The 19,556-nt window shown below is 44.2% G+C and overlaps 1 protein-coding gene across 1 annotated transcript in view; it reads left to right on the top strand.

Annotated features, from left to right (window-relative positions):
- Nucleotides 1-6,111: 6,111 nt before the first annotated feature.
- Nucleotides 6,112-19,556, top strand: part of ALDH1A1 (aldehyde dehydrogenase 1 family member A1) — a 62,577-nt gene continuing 49,132 nt past the window's right edge. Inside the window, exon 1 of the mRNA XM_081213765.1 lies at nucleotides 6,112-6,245. The gene's annotated coding sequence lies outside the window, so the exon portion shown is untranslated. The remainder of the gene's footprint in view (nucleotides 6,246-19,556) is intronic.

The following is a 19,556-nucleotide window of genomic DNA, read 5'->3' as shown; positions in this document are numbered from 1 at the left end:
CTTCCAACTCTATGATTCTATGATTCTATGACCTTGCTATGCCGTCATGTGTCATCTGTTGTTGGGACAGGGGCATGGCAGGAATTTTCCCCACTTGGCTGATTGGCTGTTGCCATTTGGGTTTCGCCTGCCACGTACCAAATCGTCACAACTTGTAAGGTTGTGGATAGGCTGTGGTTCAGGTGATAGAGATGGGAGAACACTCTCGCCATCCTTCTGTGAAGGGTATTCCATTAAAGAAATCCAGGGACTCAGTGGTTTGGTCAACCCCTGAGAGAGGGTTGTGCCCGTGCCTGAGTCCAGGGGGACATTTGGGTGGTGGAGTTAGCCTGTTCCTGGCTTTCTGCTTATCCAGGTGTTCACCCTAGGCTGAGCTATGCTGGTGCCCTGGGTCAGCGATACCTGTATGGCAGGGAGCTAGTCAAACCAGAGCCTATGCAACCAATCACTTTCTGTAATCAATAAAGTTGTGGCCTAAATTCTACCAAAAACCAAACCAAAATTTGAGTCATGTATGAATTTATTTAGGGGGGAGGTTCCTGGGTCTGAACACGCAAATGAATAACCCTCGCCATTGTGAAAGGTGAGCAGCAGCAAAATTGGTGCAGCAATTGGACCAAGTGTGGGGCTGATGCCCTCAAGTGATGATAGCAGAGTGAGCTTAGAATCCAGTGGTTCTGAATCAGGCCTATGCCATCACTGCCATGAAAGCAATTGGGCCAGCTTGAGTCAAATCCAGTGAATCCTAGGTTGAGTCGGGCTGGCCCCCTCTCCCGCCTTCTTCTTCAGAAGGAAGCTTTTTCTAGCACATGTGGAGGCTGGTGGAGAACACCAGGGCAGGCAGAGGGACAGTTCCAGAGAGGTTTGGATTGCAGTGTAAAATGAAAAGCATTTTCTCCTTTTTTAAAAAAAAAAAAAAGCATATGGATAAAATTGACCAGATCTCAATGTTTAGGTGTTTCTGGACCCAGTTTAAAGTGCTGTTTTTGAATCATAAGGCCCCTTATGCCTTTATGACTCAGGATCCCAATACCTTTCAGAACACCTCTCTATATAGGTCCCTATGTGGACCTCTCAGTCTTCACCTGAGGCTTGTCTCCCAAGGCAGAGGGCCTTTTTTAGTTGTGGATCCCCATCAGTGGAATGCTCTTCTCTGGCAAGGCCCACCTGGTGCCATCAAGTACATCCTTTTGACACCAGGTTAAAACTTATCTTTTCTCCCATGCATCTGTTAGCTGTGTGATGACTGGCTGATGAATGGAACAGCCTTGCTGCTGGAGTTAGTGCTGTTTTTCTGCTGGGCTTCCTTGTGTGTTATTGGAATGGTTTTGTTGAAACATATTTGTCAGGGCTGCCTCAGGTCTCAGCTCACAAAAGACCAACGCCAAGTTCTTCTTATATACAAGGATGTTTATTGCAGTTCATAGTAAGTTCCACAACCGAGGCGTGCAGCCCCCACGTCTGTTAACCTTAGACGGTAGAAGTCCCCTCTGAATCCATCCCTCCCCTACACCAGTTTAAGAGGCTTACGCTGCTCCACCTCTTTCTCTCTTTCCTTTTCCGCAGGGTCCTTCTGCCCGCTGGGGTTCCGCTTCTTCGGGATTCTCCTGACGCCGAATCCTCAGACTGCTCTCCCCCCTCCTGCGTGCTTTGGGCCCTGGCTCCTCCCCCGGGCTTCCTGTACTTCCGCGCGCCTCTACATTTGAACTTGGCGCGCGCGCCCAACCTCTAACCTTCCTTTTGACAGTTATGCTACTCCCCTCACTGCCCTCCTCCCCTTCCGGGAGAATGGCTTCCTCTGAGCCCTCCTCCTTCGCTGCTGCCGGAGCTGTTTCCCCTGACACACTGGAACCTCCCCCCCCCCTTCGCTGCGCTCTGGTGGGGAAGCTGGCCCTGATTCCCAGCTGCCGCTTTGGGGTCCCCTGCTGGCCCCCCGCTCCTGACACTCTCCCCCTGGGGCTCCCCTTGCCCTGACCACTGGCGCCCCCTTCTGGGAATCCTCTGATTCGCTGGAGAGACTCATGGAATCCCTTGCGTCATCGTCATCTTCTTCCTCGCTGTCCTGGGATTCCTCCTCATCGCTCTCCATCTCCTGCCTTCCCTGTGCCTCTGTCCCTGTACCCCTGACAATATTATTTTATATGTGATGCCATTTCAGCTTTTAACCTTTTTATCAATTGCTTATAGACTCTTTTGTAGTAACCAAGAAGAGGAGGAGAATAATTTATCTCCCACCTTTTCATGACGTGTTGCATATTGTCATCCTCTTCCTTCATTCCCTTTCTCCGGGTACCCCAAGTCCGGACTTTGGACCTCCACCTTTTCACTCTTCTCCCTTGTTCTTCTGACATTGTCTGGGATGGTTAGGATACATCAGGTCACACCTCAGCCTGTCAGGACACGGCGCCTCCTTTGCCTTGCTGGGCCCATCGCTTCATTTCATCTGCAAAGAGGCTGGCGACGAGCTGGCCTCGTTAGACACAAATAACGACAGCAAAGCCAAAGGCAGCCGGCAGTTTCCTTCTCAGTTACCTGTCACATTCCCTCGGCTTTTCCTAAAGCAAGCAGTGCTTTTATTAACCCCGGTCAAGGCCAAGGCTGATGAAGAGAGATACACATGTATAGACAACAAAGGCTTTGCCAAAGGCTTTGCTTTCGTTTTGTAACTGACCTGAAACACAGAGAACCTACGACCCATCCTCCCCTTCTCCTGCCCCCTTGGGTCCCAGATCTCCTCCTGCTGAAACTCCTCCTACTTTTCTTAATTAACCAAAACCCCACTGCATGAGATCACTTGCTGCCTTTGAGGAGCGGCATTTTGTAAATTGTTGCAAAGAATTCTTGGCCTAGGCTTCTGCCTCTGATTAATTAATTAGTAGACAAATGCACTAGTCTTTGCTACAGTGTTTTCCACTGGCAATGACTTTTGCCTTTCTGTACCATACACACACACAATATATATATAAGCCATCTTTCCAGACCATGTCCATCCAAGGTGGCAACAATACAACTATACCACACACATATATATAAACACCACCAAAATATAAAAATAGCAATACACTAAAATGTAAACCAGAATAAAACAATTTCCAACCACAGCAGTAAAATTATCTAATAGCAGCCTATCAAACACATCAGTTGCAAGCCATTTTAAACAGTTTTTAAAGACTTTGAATACCGCACCAGAGTGCCCAGTCATCTAATTTTTAAAGATGAGCCTATGTTCAGGGCTTCCAATGGGTGGGCTCATATGGGTGCAGGTGGCCCCTCAAATAGCCTGGCACTAAACCACTTAAGGCTTTAAAGGACAAAGCCAGCACTTCAAATTGGACCTGGAAATGCACTGGTAACCAGCAGAACCAGCACAGAACCACCAGTGTAATATAATCTGACCACCTGGTCCCACTGAGCACACTACGCAACCACCTTCCTGCACCAGCTGAAGTTTTCACATAATCTTCAAAGGCAGCCCCATGTATGGAGTCTAGTATGGGTGTAACAAGGACATGTCTATCCACTACTAGGTCTACTTTTTCTAGGTTGGGTCACAGCTGGCATACCAGGACTCCCATGTGCAAACATGGCCCTTCAAGGAAAATATGGCCCCTGCACACACACCAGTTGCACCCCTCAGCCAGTTTCTTTACCCACGGTACCGCCATCTTGTATGGATTAAGCTTCAGCTTGTTCACTCTAACCCATATCAAAATCTTGGAAGCTGTCTTTCTTTGGCACAATTGCCAAGATAAACATCCTGATAAATCAGAAAGAAAGAAAAGAAAGAAAGCAAGAAAGGAAGGAAGGAAGGAAGGAAGGAAGGAAGGAAGGAAGGAAGGAAGGAAGGAAGGTGTGGTGAAACAGGTTCAGATTCTTCTCAAAGAAATTTAGTCTAGAGGTGTGGAGGAGCAAAAGTGCTAATTAAGCAGGATACAGAAATCTCTTATGTGATCGCATCTGCTGATCCCTGCTGATCCTCAGTAGACAGCACCGTGAAGGATCAGCAGCCACAAGGCACAACTGATGAACCAGCCCCACTAACCTACTTGAGGGGAGACCACAGATGCCACATCCTTTGGGATAACCCCAAACTTGATGCCCATTGGTTTTCTTATAACCTTGTCTAAATATCCCCTTTTACTATTTTATGTTTTATTTGAACAGCAGAAAATTCCTCTACCAGTTGTATGAAACCAAGCTGACACAATTTGTGACCTACTAAAAAGAACTCAAACCTTCCAGACATGCAACCTGTCCAAGGCTTGGTCCATTGGAAATCTGAGGCAAGCAGCAAAACTAAGTGATTTAGTGAGCTGGCATGGCTGCAGTCATGTAAGTGGTTTGTGCATTAAAACAGGAGAAAGCAGGAATTGTTTGGTCAGGAGCCTTATCACACCTTGAAGGGCAAAGCTGAGGTGGGTGGCTGCCATCTCATTCACTTTACATATGCATCCGCTGTGTGCCATGTCTGCTGCTAAGTGGCCCATTTTATTCCATACTTTGCAACGCGTATATCATTGCTTAAGGATACTGAGAGATGCCTGAGAACTCATGGGTTCCAGGCCACCCTATAATTGCACCATGGGTTTCTACCTGTGTCAGGCCAAATCTTTACACAGCAGGTACTTTTATCAACAAAGATCTCATAGGATGAATGGTTCTTCTCAGGTCTTAGAATGGTACGTCTGATATACTATGCACTAGCTTAGACCAGGGGAGGACTTTGGTAATATGGCACCCTGAGCAATGACAAAATTTGGTGCCCTGGCCAATATTTCATATTTTCATGCCCCCTCCCTCTCACCTTCCGTTCTGAGACCCCTTGGCTCAGCGCCTGCACGGGGAAACCTCACACACAGCCCTAAATCCAGTGTTGCGTAGACTATCTTGGGAAAACAAAGCCAAGAGTGTACGGAAATAATGCCATTTAAATTTTTAACTATATATTCTACATATATAGTCTATATCTTCTGCCACTCTGCATGAAGGATGCTGAAAAATAGTTCTCTCTTTTTTTGTTCAGAGGCCAAAACAAGGCATGCTGCTGACAACATGGATAGTAGGCATTGTGGAGAAACCACACCGCTCTTGGAGGTTTCTAGTGGAGGCCAGTGCTGTAGGCTTTGGGTGTATCACAGAAGTTGCCCATAACCAGGCAGGGCTTGATGTTATGGCTCTTAAATAAACCTGTACAGCCTCCACATAAGGACAATAATATGTTGAAGTGAAGCAGAATGGGCAGAGTAGGGATAGTAGAAAGACTTTGGCTTTGGAATCTAGTTTGAAATGCATCCAAATGAAAATAGGAACTGGAATTTAACTCCAGATGGTCTTTGATGGCTTCTCCCAGATGCAAGTTAAATATTTACTTACAGCATCAAAAGAATATCATTTAGCAGACTTTCCCCCTGCTAAGAATGGAGTCTGGCTGTATCCATTCCTCCACCTAACTCTTAGCTGAAACTGAACCCTTCTTGGTTAATGATCCGTTTTCTTTCTGTAGCCACCCCTCCCCCAACCTTCAATCTCTCCCTCTCCCTCCCACCACCCTCATTAGTTTAACTTGAGTTAATTAAGACTAGTAGTCGACCTTCAATCTCTTATGTGTTAAAACAGAACAATCCCAAACAGAAAGACACACAGACACAACTATGTGATTTCATTGTCTCAGGGAGACAGAAAGCCAGTGGGGCTTCCTTTATCAAGGCTAACATCTTCCCGATGCTTAATCTGGCTGGTTTTAAAACGTCCTGCAAATACAGGATCTAGGATAACAATCTGTCCATGTTTCCTCTCACCGCCCCCATTTCATCATTGGTAAGAATGAGTGAATTGGATTGACATGGAGGTGATGGAAGAAGAGAAATGGTCTGGACGTCAAAATGACAATGTATATTACATGGTTAACAGAATAAATGGTATGTGCAATAGCTGTGGGTATTTTCATCTGCTATGTCAAAAATAAGATCCTCCTCCCCCTCCTCCTCCAAGTGTATCATTCAGTTTCCTCCCAATGGAGATTTAGTGTTTGCTTGAAGGATCTGTTTCTATGAGTAACCTCACTTGATAAACAGGGGGGTGAAGTAGGACTCTCGATAGCCACTTGTGGCGGCGACTGCTGTGTGCATATATAGAGAGAGGTCATGCGTGATGCTTTGACTGTAGTGTTGATCACAGACCATAGGACGCAGTGTGCTTTTGAGCGAAGTGCATCCCATCTAGGAACTCAACGTGCGCAGGGAAAGGTAGGAGCTTGGGCTCTTGGTTATCTTTATATATTTCTTTTGCGGGGGAATTGGTTGAAATTGGCACTTAAATCATGCTTACTTTGGAGCGACCTCAGAGAAGATCCTTTACTGCCTATTCAGGAATGCTCTAATTGTACGTGCAATGCGAACAGCAATGCTATAAAATTGCAGTATGTAGATGTTGGCTTCCAAATGCATCTACACAACAGTGAATGGTGTGATATATGAAGACGGTCTGTTCAGTTTTTCTTTGAAAGTGAAAAGCAAACAGAACCATCATGCAGATAGTTTACAGTACACTTGAGAAGGAAGCAGACAGAATTACTACCCAATGAAATAAAAGGAAATAAATTATATTATATTATATACATTATATATATTATACACATTATATTTATTAGGAAGGATCTCTGGCTTGTTTATACTTCTCATTAGAAACGGCTGAATCTGAAATAGGAAAAAGTGAGTTGCTGATGATGCCCAAGGTGCATATGTGTAATGAAATTAGTAAAGCTGATAGGGGGAAAAGCCCTGCTTAGAAATGCCCCCAGATACTGATGTTTCAGAAACGTTCCTGGAGTTCCTAAAAGTGATCCAGGCCAGGCAGAACACACTCAAATGCAGACAACGTATTGTTGACTTTAGTGATGTTGAAGTTGAAACAGGATTCACTTCTTACAAAAACAGCCACTCTCTCCTAACTGTCCTTAGAATCCTGCATAATAACCCTTGAAGGATAGGCGGACGTCTTATGTAATAGCATAATCAAGTGAGCCTTTAAGTGGTTTATTTTTCCATTTCAGCTTTTGAAATGCAGATATGAAATGATTCAAATGGTTCAAAATGTAGCTTTTGAAATGATTCAAAAGAAAACAAATTAGACTTTGGCATTCACCAGCGGTAGGAATCAGCGAAAGATGCTAGTAAATCTAATGTCTTAAGGGGCGTGCTACATAAAAAAGTAAAATGAAATAAATGGATTGCAACATTTTTGTTTTAAGCAAAGCAACTTTCTAAAATGTAAACTACTGTAGGAGATTTCCTCTATACAAAGAAAGACAGAATAATATTTGCAATGTTAAGAACCCTGCCCTGTTATAATTTAGACTAAAGTTTTAAATTCAGATATTTAAATTTGTTCATGTACCAGACGTCCCAACAGTTCTAGTGATGGTTGTCATAAGAACCTGGAATACTTTTAATACATGTTCTTTGATAAATCCCTCATCTCATTTGCCTTGCCTCACAATCTATGGAAGTAGGGGAGAAGATTCTGATTAATCAACATATATTATATTAATCAACATATGGCTTGTAAAACAACTTCTTTGTGACAGAGTTTTCCTTGCTCTTCTTTGCAACATTTTAATATTCCTCCTGACAGATTAATTTACCCCAGCTGAATGTGCATCTCAAGCTTAACCAGCAAGTCTGAACGTCGGCTGGATTAAAATAAATATATTTTAAAGTAAAATGAGTTATTATAAATAATATGACTAGGCATGTTTAAGATATTGCAGGTCTGAAAAGTCAAGGCAGAGGCACTAACTTTGATGACTTTGACGTTCACAGTTCAAACAGAAGCATGTTAGTTTACAACACTACAAATAATTCATTTGTGATTATTTTGCAATCCTAGAACAGTATTTTAAAGGATTTGCTTTGCTTTGCCATTTGCCTTTGTATGTTTCATTGCTTTTTGAAATAAACACATATAAAATGAAATATAATCATTCTTGAGTTTTTCACCCACTTGACTATTTAATACTTAATAACCTAGGCATAGTATTTACTCTGGGTTAAAATTTTATGGAGCCTTCCAATACAAATGTCTCATTTTAAAGCATCTCTTTGATTTTCTTATCATGCTCTTATCTGTCCAAACTCAACTGAAATATTAGGCTTTAAGATGATTTACATATCAGTTATAAAATATGTTGGAAGTAAATGCCAATATTTTAACAGAATGTACTTCTGTTTTGGATGATACCCTAAGCACATTTTTTGAAGCAATCTCATTTAAATAAAAACAGAGACTAAGGCTGCAATTCTAACCCTGCTAAACTAGGAATAAGCCTCATTGAATTCCATAGGACTTAGTTAAGAGAAGACAAGGTTAGGATTGTGCAGCTATTTCTAGATGATGTAGATGACAGTCCCATTAATCTTAATCCTAAGAACATTGACCGTGATCTAACGTATGTACCAATAATTTGCTAATAGAACTTTCTAATTCTAAACTGAAGGTCCATTATAACCCCCATTTAAATTAAAGCTCCCACCATATCCTGCAGGATTTTCTCCTTGAGTTTGGGACTCCTGCCCTTTCAGTCATTTTAATATTCATGCTATAGATCGCTGAATAGTAGCCAATGTTTCCCTTCTGTTCTTAAATAGTTGGATATAGATTTTACACAGGCAGTTTGCAGCTGCACAGAAGAATGTTTGCAGATAATAGTACAGTACACCCTAACCCTGAATGCATTCATTATTAGTTTGTTACTATCAACTGTTTCTATGGTGCTTACTTTGATATAAGGATATTAAGGATGGGCATTCCAGGTCCAAACACATTTACATGGAAGTAAGGCCAAGAGGTTTGGGGGGGGGGGTTCCCCTCACCCCAAATTGTACTTAATACTTTTATGATCTAAAACACGCTAACACCTGATCTTATGCACATTTACAATGTGTTCTGCTGTGTTCAGAGTAGACGTGTTGAAATTAATGAACCCACTGTTTGTGTCCATTAACATCAATGGGTCTACTCTGTGTAGCACTAACTTTGAATACCACTCTCGGTTGTTCCACAGAGCGTATTCCTAGGTAAGTGTACATAGACAGGATTACCACTTCAATGGTTTGTGCAGTTTACCTGGATCTTGTTATCTGTGACTTGTATCCTTCCATTCCCCCAGCTGTACAAGAGCCCCAACTTTACTTGTAACTGGGTTTTCAGGGGGTTCATAGCAACTCTCAAACACCTGCAGATTTTTTTAAAAAGCCCTACTCCAGAAAGCGTTAAGGACAAAGGGAACTGCCTTGTACCAAGATGGGCCACTGATCCATTGAGCTCAGGATTGCCCACTCTGGGCTTTCAGAGAAGGGTCATTTGCCAGCCCTCTCTGGAGATACCAGGGATTAGACCTAGGATCTTCTGCATTGCTCTACCACTGAGCTATGGCCCTTTCTGAGCCCATTGTGATTTGAAAGTGTTTCTGTCACCTCCGTTGTAAAGTTTTCATGAGAGACCTGCTGCTTGGACACACTTTGGAACAGTTCTTGCAGGAGGTGGTGGTGGGGTTTTTTGTTTTAGTTTAACCAATAGTGAGCGTGATGTAGTCCCATAGTATGAGGCTACCATTTCTCCTTTAGCAATACAACACTGTATGTCTAGAGACAATGGATAAAACAAACACCATTAGATGTACTGCTGGAAAGTGTTTAATGGTTAATGTATTTGTATTTCTTTAGAAACCAATTAAAAATTGGTTAAAATAAATAAAGAGATGAAAAGTTTTTTTTTAAAAAAAAAGAACATGGGGGTTGTCTTTTGATGGGTGTGTGCTCTTCCCTCCACCACCATAGTATAATTTTCCTTCTTTTTTAAAAAAGAAACAAGTAAGCCCCCACCCCGGCAATTTCAATTCCTTATTGCAATATCACATTCTGCTTTCTAACATTATAATAAGATTGGCACTGAGACTACCAAAGCACTAAGAGGGAAGATGCCTCTGTCTTTCTGCAGGGCATCTGTGGGGCGAATCGTTGCCTATATTGATCCTCCATAAATTTAAGTGCAGTCCCTGACATCAAGACTAGTGGTCATCACCACATCTTCTTTTCTCTCTTCTGAATCTTCTAACAACCATCTTCATTGCATGACTCCTGGGAAAGGAAGGGGGGAAATGGTATCCACACCGTGGGTTATTTTATAAATCTGTATCATGTCAGTCCATCCTCACCCTCCCCCCCCCAAACTATGAGGACTCAACACTTGACCTTTTCTTATAGGAAAGCTCCTTCAAACTCGTGGTGATTTTGATTGCTTTTTTATTCTTTTTCTAGCTCTACTGTTTCATATTTGAGATGTGGTGATCAGAACTAAACACCAGGTGCCAGTTGCAGCCACGGCATAGATGTATAAAAATGCATTATGATGCTGCCTGGTCTATTTTCAGTTTCTTTCTTCCTAATTCCAAGCATGGAATTTACCTTTCTCACTACTGCCACACACTAACCATGTTTTCACTGAGCTGCTAACCTACCACAATCCCAAGCTCTCTTTCCTGGTCAATCACTGCCATCATTAAATATGTGAAATTAGGATTTATTTATTTTTGCCCCACTGTGCATGCTTAACATATATGTACACCAAACCACATTTGCTATTTTGTTGTGCATCCTCCTTTCAACAAAAGATCCTTTGAATCTCTTATGGAACTCATCTGATTGCATGTCTTACAACAACTTCAGTGTGCTTTTTATTAAATATATGTGGTTGTATGCAATGCTGCCCATGTGTGGGAAAAAAAATGGAGGTCTGCTCACACTGTGGAACTTCACCTTCTTTTCATTCTCCCTAGAGCCCCCTGCACACACTCAACATCTACCCCTGAGGGTTGGGTGGGGGCTCTAAAGTATATTTGGGGAGCATGCAGGGGAAAAGAAAGTGACGATCTCATGTGGGAACATAAATCTGGTCATTCAACTTATTCTTCTGGCTCAGAACAAAAGGCCATCTAGGCAAAGGCATCTTGTTCTCACAGTGGCCAATCATGCCTATGGAAAGTTCAGTGGCACTTCCCTCATCTGGATTCAGCCCTTGGACCATTGCCGGACCAGGCATCAGACTTCCCATACCCCAACCAGTATAATAAGGGACCAATAAGACTGGGTTTTGGGTCAAAACAGGCCACAACTTTATAGAATACTGATGAAAGAGGTTTGGTTTGGGCATGGGGCAATCTAAATACTTCTGGTCTGCTCACCGAAAGTGACGCCTTGTCAATCCAGGTGGGGGTTCCTAGACTTACATCCAATAGGATGACCCCCGCAGGGGCCACCGCCTGGGGGAGTGCCTTCGGCCCTGGCCCTGCCAGGGCACACGGACACGGCCACTCCCCCCAGATCCCTTTAATGGGATATGCCAGCTTTTGGAGGGGCAGGCGGAGACTACAACTTCCCGTCCATCCAAAACAAAGGATTGCCCCAATGCTCAACCAGCTGTGATGATTGCTATGAGGCAGGCAAAACCACTGGGTCAATGCCAATTAGCCCAGTGGGCAAATTCCTACCCAGCCCCTTAAAGGACGGTGACCACCGTAGCCACAGCATAGGCATTGACTATCAGCTTAAACCGAGGGTGGGTAGGCAGGGAAACCCGGCACAGGAACAAACAGGCTGAGACCCCAGGTGCTGGCTGCTTAAATGGGCAAGGGGCGGATCCGAGAGAAGTCCACCGTTGGCTCCATTGGCTCCACGCCCGGCACAGCCCAAGTCCCATTTGCCAAAGCAGGGTGCAGGCAAGATCGCGTTCCTGATAGGGAGGGGACTACAGTTTGAAATCCCTTGTCGGGGCCCCAGTGAAGCCTCCTCCGTCCCGCAATGCCGCTGCACGAAAAGGGGTGAGCGGGCTTATAAAAAATGTTGATACATTTCAGGCAATTTGTTTAAGGCATGTGCTTTTAAGATGTGCATGTCCTTATTTGACCTATCTTGACCAAGCTCTGAAAAAATTCAGTAGATCAGCACTGTACACAAGCACAATGCAGTCTTTGCTAAATCATTGCTCAGATGATACAAACTTCCTCTGTAATAAGTTTAGGCTTATCAGTGATTTTCAGCCTTTGGCCTTGAAATAAAATTCTGCCCATATATTGTTTTGCATTTACTAGTTGGCACCAACCCTGACAAGAGTCAATGGAAGTGGCATTAGATTTTCTAGCTTATTTTTATTTTATTTTATTTTGCATGTCTAGCTCAGCATATATTGCTTTGACTATGGACTATTTATTATAGCCCTTCAAACATCTTTCATTGTGAATTATTACTAGGGCAGAGGAGGATGGGACAATCTGTCAAATTCCTGTTTCTCGTTTTTCCAGTCTCCACATTTCCACATCTGATTGCAATTTTTTAAATGTCCTCGTAAAAATTAGTAATAGTTTCCCTTTACATATTTTGTGTGCAATTTTACCTAATATTCACTTGTTCACAAGCAATTTTCCCCAATATAATGCAGTTTTGGATTTTATTACACTAATATTTGAGCTTTTATGCTTTTATGCTTTTAAAGGTTCACCTTTAAATGTGAACTGAACCAAATTTGTCTACCGTCTGTCTCTAATGAGTCCTACTGTTGCAACCTCATTTGGGGTTTTAAAGCATCTCCCTCTTATAGATTATTGGTAGTGGGGATTTTGAGGATAAATAAAGTTCATGCATTATGCTAGAAATATGAGGTAGGGTGTGCTTTTGTTGCCTAGGCAACAAGAGGTCACTTCCCGTGCTCTGCTAGAAATTACAACACTGTGCAGGAAGAAAGAGGAATGTCTCTTTCTGATTCACCAGGCAGAGCAAGGATACTTTCTTCTCTTCCTGCACTATAATGCATGTAAGTCACAGCCCAGAGGTGGAAGTGAGGAAGAATCACCCAAGTGTCTTGACAACTGGGCAACTTTCTGTTTCTTCCTTCTGTACACCGCAGCCTCTGTATCCCTGCAACACAGTTCAGAAAGAAAGGGACATTACTGCCAGGGTGCAGTGAACCCACCCCATCTAGCCATAGCAGAAAAACCAAGAACCACCGATAACATTCTTGGATTTAAATTAGGCCACAACTTTATTGATTGCAGATGTAAATGAGTTTTGGCTTGGCTCTGGGTAGCTACCATCTCCTCCAGCTGACCTGCTGGAGGGATATCAGGGTTCAAGACTGATTTGGGGTTCACCTATGACATACATCAAATAGGCAGGGGGGCAGCCATGATGGAAGCCCACTGGGATCAAGCTGCTGGGGGCGGTGTGCTCCCCCCGCACTCCTCTTCTTCCGCCAGTGCCCCCTTTCATTCTAAAGTCTTCACTTGGTGATGCTTTGACTCAGCACAAATTCTTACTATGAGTGATTGCTTAAAATGCCCCACATACTTTGCTTACCATGACACTGTATGCATTCTTTTCCAAGATGCAATGTGCAATAATGAGTGCTCACACCTTTCTTTGTGGGAGCCCTTTGCAGGACCGCACGCGGCACCTCTGGCCACATAGGACTCACCAGCTGGTTGGGCTGGCCCACCTCCTTGTGATAGTCATTGGGGGTTCCCGCCGAACCCCAGTTAACCTATCAGCACCTTTGGGAGGTGTGGCCAGTTGCATAAATAGGAGGCGGAGCCTATCTTTCGTATATGGGGGGAGGCGTGAAGTAGTGACTCACCCCCCCCCCCGCAGCGGCGATTCCAGGGTCCCCTCTTAAAGGGGTTTCTAAATAGGAAGTCACTGGCCATGCACTGAAAGGTTGTCAGTGAACTCCCCTGCGTTGCGGGGATATGGGATGGGCTGCCTGCGTACACAAGTGTCTTGCAGCGCACCCTCCCATATCCCATTCACCCTGAGGAGCCCCCGTTCCCCAGCTGCAGGCTGGGAGGGATACGTGCCCAATGCCTAAGCCAAGGTCTTCCTACATCTGAAAGGTTTAATAAAGTTGTGGCCAATTTTTAATTCCATAACACGTTGTCATGAGTCATTATTCCTTCTGGTGGTCTCTTGGGGTCAGAGGGTCTCCGCCTGGGCATGCAAAGAAGAAATTCACCCCTTGCACAAGAGGGTGTATATTTTTAAAGATGTGATTTGCTTGGTGTGAACCACAATACACATTGTGCCATTCCCAAACTACAGTGTTTGAGTGCGAACACTGTAACTCTAGACAAATATTTGCAAGGCATCACACAGCCTCATAGGTAAAACATGTCTTGCCTTGGTAGTAACTCTCCCCTGCAAGCAAAACCTTTTCTGTGCAACAGTAGGAAAACTGTTCGTGCACCTGTGCACAGAGCCTTTCCCATAACAGAAGTTAACCGAAAACTCCACCATGCGTGCTTTGGATTGTGTCCAACAAGAACAATTCAAAGAAAGGGGTGCCAAAGTCTCCCTGGGATCAATAGGAACTCAGCAGACAATAAAGTCTTTGCATTCCATTTCTTCCAGTGACACTCCAGAATACCTAACTTTCTATTAATCCTCCCTTGTCTGTTTGGAAACTTGTCCTGGTGGAATCTGATCTGTTTGCTGGCACAATTATTATAACCCATAATATACTTTGTAGTAAGTGGAAATTCAGTAATATTGTTGGATGCTTTATATATTAAGAAAATTTTAAAATGCCAAAGCAAGCATTCATAAGCAGAGCGGCCCCTAGCTGTTTTGCCACCTGAGACAAAGCAGGAAATGGCAACCCTCAAAAAATCAAAGTATATAGCATCCAAGGCTAATCAATTTATTTTGACACCTGAAGCAGAAAAATCCCATAACTGCAGCAATCTGTGTCTAGCAGTTAAGTATGGAAAGTGGTTTCAGGAAGACTGCAAGTAGGACTGAGCCCAGTATTGCTCTGTGTCTTATGTCCTGCTCTACCTGGAGAGACCCCTGAAAACTGAGGGGGAAATTGCAGAGCGGGAAGGGGCTGCTGGCAGGGGCCTCATATGGCAGCATGTGGCTCATGAAACTGGAAACTCCATGCATCCCCTAACTCCAGAAGGGGTGCATTCAGAGGAGGAGACAATACTAACCAAACCATTTATATATAGTACTAACCAAACAGTTTCACGTGACTTCATAACCCTGAAATGCAGACACTGCACATATTATCACAACAATGTATTCTGTCATATCTAGTCATGCTGACTGGATATATCTTCCAAATGCTGACTACACCACAGTCTTTCTTCAGGATGTCAAGGTTTTGGACAACCATATCTTTGTGCTGTGGTACAGTCAGCATTGGAAGATAACATCCAGTCAGTGCGGCTAGAGAGATATATTGTTGTAATGAATGTAGGGGTTGCTCGTGCGTAAGTTGCCGCCACTCCTGGCTATGTTGCCTTGTTAAACCTTTTCTGTCTGGACAGCCCTTCACTTCGTGGCTGCCTCAGTCGCTAGCAGAATCCGTCAGTGGGCGTTTCTTAAACCTTTTCCAGCATAAAAGCTGTTTGACGCCAAGTCTCCTCCTACTCTCCCTGCGCGGAAGTCTTCTGCGCAGGGAGGGTGTGGGTAGCAGAGGACCCGTGCTCTCCCCGCTGGTGTCCAGCGAGGAGTCCTGGAGCCCTCTCGCCGATTCCCCCATCTGCCCCCCTTTATCCCTGGTGTTGCGCTGATTTCCTTCCCCAGCTAATGAGCTGCCTCTCTCCCTCCTGGGTCCCTCTCCAGCATCACTTGGGAGCCTTCCCTCCGCCTCTGGCTCCGATGTCAGTTCCCTGACAATTGTTGTCATCATTTGCACAGTGTCTGCTTTTCAGTGCTGTGAAACTACAATTATTTGCTTACTGTATGTTCTATTGGCCATGTATTCTTTTGCAATTTGGGGTATTGCCACATCCCAACAGTGTGAGGAAAGTCCTGCTTTGTTCCTTGCATGAATGGTAGGGTAGGGTCAGGCCAAGACCTTTTGCTCTCTGAGGCAAAGGCTGATATGGTTCCTCCCGCCCATTTCTCACAGACGGACAAGCTGAATCTTACTTCAGCATTGATGACAGAACCAGCACCACACCTGAGGGGAGAAAACTAGCTTAGGGGACACAGGGCAGGTTCGCCTCAGGGAGCTCCATCACTCCAACACTCAAAGGTTACAGGCTTGAAGATCTTTCTAGGGACTGAACCCAGATTGTGGTAGTAGCCAAGAATGAAATGCTTTTCACCCGATGCCACTCTTTTTTCAGACAGAAACTGTCTTGCCTTTATACAGTTGAAGTATGTATTTTGTAATGTGCCCCATGGCTTATTTCCGGAGTGGCTTTGGCACTACCAAGGATTTGCTGGAACAAGCAAAACTATGAGGGCTTTGAGCTAAACTGGAAGGACAGGACAGGACAGGTTAGTGGTGTGGTGTAGCTGAAACGTTCTGGGCAGCTAGCCATCTTGTTCAACAGGTGAACAGACCTTGGTCCTCCTGACTGAGGTATTTGCAGGGTGTGAACCTTGAATCTGGTTTCATTCTCACAGTGCAGCTCTGGGGCTTATAAAGTAATAAAAATAAAGTGTCAACTAGACTTGTGCAGAGTGTTTTTCTTCACCTCCAGTTGACTGCATCCACTTTTCAATTTTTGAATGAGAAAAGACTTGCAGCTTACAGCAGGGTTGGCATTTTTATTGATCCCGTTCCTTTGTCTTTCGCAGCAGCCTGGTAGGACAAATTAAGCAAGTGGAACTGTCTCTGTCGTTAGCTCTGGACACCATGAATTTTAGGTTGCTGATGAAGGCAAAGCAGCAGAGCCAGTAATGGCACAATATTTATGCAAGTGAATTCATGGAAAGCAATGCATTTCAAATGCACGTAAACTGGATATATTATTCTGCTTTCTAACTACATGCAGGAACAGGGAAAATAAAGCCTTGCAGAGGCTGATGTGTGTGTTCTTCAGTATATGTTCACAGCACAGTGGTGCATCCATGGATGAGTACAAGGTTGGATTTGTCCATCTCTTTTTATGAAACATTATATATTGGATACAAATCTTTAAGAGACGCCAGATATGTTATAAGGCGAACAGCTCTGTGCCAGTCATCTTGTGTTGCAATATGCAGGGCTAAAGGGCAAGGCTGAGCACTTCAAAACTTTGCTGATGTTTCTGAGCATTACCACACCCTGCATCTAGTTTATACCAAAAAATTGTCAGTCATGGAGGGAGGGAGAACATTTTGCACAGAAAGGCAAGGCAGCCCAATCCACATGGCATGCATTTCACAAGGAAGGTTGCCACCTCTATCCCCACCCCCTTTCCCCCCCTCCCTTTAAGTGGCAGAAATCCAGTTAATGCAGCATTCTTCCTAAATATTTTTGGATCTTCTTTTTTGGGAGGGGTGGGGGAGACTGAACTAGGTGCCTTTTTACCTGCAATGTATAGTCAGGAGAAAGGTTTTTTTTGTTTGCCAGAACTTTACTGCCTAGTCTTATGCATCTACTAACCTGATGCCACAATGCCCTGCACAAATGCTGCTTGTCCTTTCACAAAATCCTTCCAGTGGACACCACCTCTCCTACCTTGGCAAAGTGACAATTGCCCCAAGCACCCATCTCTGAAGGTCTCCTGCATACATGACCTGCCCGCTGCTGCCCTAGGTTCCCTCCCATGGACTGGACTCCCCCCTCTGCAATGAGAAATGGACAAATCTCTTGGTTTCACTTTCCCATTTTCCTGATCTCGAATTCATTTCTGCAATCCATTTGTGATTATTGTTTGTTCATGGGGTGTCCAGAACACTCTCTAGTGCTGTTATGTTGAATGAATTTCAGTTAGTAAGTTTTGAGGACATGGACAATGTGTTTGGATCAGTTGGGACTTGCACTCTGGACCCGGACCTCTCTTGGCTGATAAAAACCAGCAGGGAGGGAACAGCTGGCTGGGCCAGGGAGGTGGTTAATGCCTCTTTACAAGAGGGGGTGGTCCCTGCCTGCTTGAAGGAGGCAGTGGTAAGACCACTCCTTAAGAAGTCCTCCATGGATTCAGAAAAATCTAAGGACTCAGCTACATTAGTCCAAAAACAGTGTTTTGAATTTGTTATAAACATGCAACACCAGATGGCACCAGAGAGAGAGAAAAAATCTATGCAAATTTTATATAGCATTTTTTTTTCTTTTGTTATAATGATTTAACTTCTGACTTATTTATAGTGGGGGCGTTTTCCCTGTCTGTAGATCCACCCTACCATTGACCACAGCATCCTTCTGGCACTGCTTTGTGGTGGTTCTGGTCCTACATGAATGGTGATGCTTGAATAATGCTCTTCAGCTCTGTGGAATCCTCAGCATGGGGTTCCCCAGGGTTTAATTTTATCCCCTATGATGTTTAACCTGAAACAGAGTTTGGAGGAGGTTGCTGACAACATGCAGCTCTACTTCTCCTTTACATCTGCAGCTGAGGCAGTGGAAGTGCTGGATCATTGTCTTGCCAACGAACTGAAGCTCAATCCAGATAAGACTGAGGCTCTGTTAGTGGTGGCTCCCTAGACCGGTGGCTGGGAGGCTGCCTGCTCTTGATGGGGTTACACTTCCTCTGAAGGAGTGGGTATGTAGCTTGGGAGTACTCCTGGATCCTCTGCTGTCTCTTGAGGCTCAGGTAGTCTTGGTGGCCTGGAGTGCCTTCCGTCAGCTTCAGTTGGCGGCCCAGCTGTGCCCCTATTTGGACAGGGATAGCCTAAGTTCTGCTGTCTATGTTCTGGTCACCTCTAGGTTATATTACAGTGGTACCTCAGGTTACATACGCTTCAGGTTACATACGCTTCAGGTTACAGACTCCGCTATCCCAGAAATAGTACCTCGGGTTAAGAACTTTGCTTCAGGATGAGAACAGAAATCGTGCTCCGGTGGCGCGGCAGCAGCGGGAGGCCCCATTAGCTAAAGTGGTGCTTCAGGTTAAGAACAGTTTCAGGTTAAGAACAGACCTCCGGAACGAATTAAGTACTTAACCCGAGGTACCACTGTACTGCAAAGTGTTATACAAAGTGTTACAGACTGTTTGGAAACTTCAGCTGGTGTAAGAATTCATTAGACAGGTTGCTCACCAGGGCAAGATGGTTTGAGCCTATAATGCCAATGACTGCAATTAATTTCCAGGCCCAATTCAAAGTGCTGGTTTTGACCTGTAAAGCATTAAATGGCTCAGAACCACAATACCTGAAGGACCAGCCCATCTGAGGACCTTCTTTGTGTGACCCCTCCATGAGCAGCTCAGAGGGTGGAAACATAAGAACAGGCATTTTTAGCAGTGGCCCCCTGTTTATGGAATGCTCTCCTCAGGGGGCTGCCTGACGCCTTCATTGCAGATCTTTAGGTGCCCAGTGAAAACATTTCTCTATAACCAGGCCTTGGGCTGAATAAACATCATACAGTATAGCCTTTTAAATGTGTTTGTGGGGTGGGGGTTATTGGTTTGCTTTTGTTTTATTATGTATTTCGTGTTTTCATTTTGTATGTTTATGCTGTGTGAACCACCCTGTGATATTTGGAATTTAATATTAATTTAATAAATGATAAAAATGAAAATTTATCAGTGTTTTAGTGTGATTTCCCCCCCTAATACATATCCATTTTTATAT

Source organism: Podarcis bocagei (genome assembly GCF_964188305.1).
Source record: "Podarcis bocagei genome assembly, chromosome: 11".
NCBI classification, from domain to species: domain Eukaryota; kingdom Metazoa; phylum Chordata; class Lepidosauria; order Squamata; family Lacertidae; genus Podarcis; species Podarcis bocagei.
This window is presented reverse-complemented; position numbering and strand designations above follow the sequence as displayed.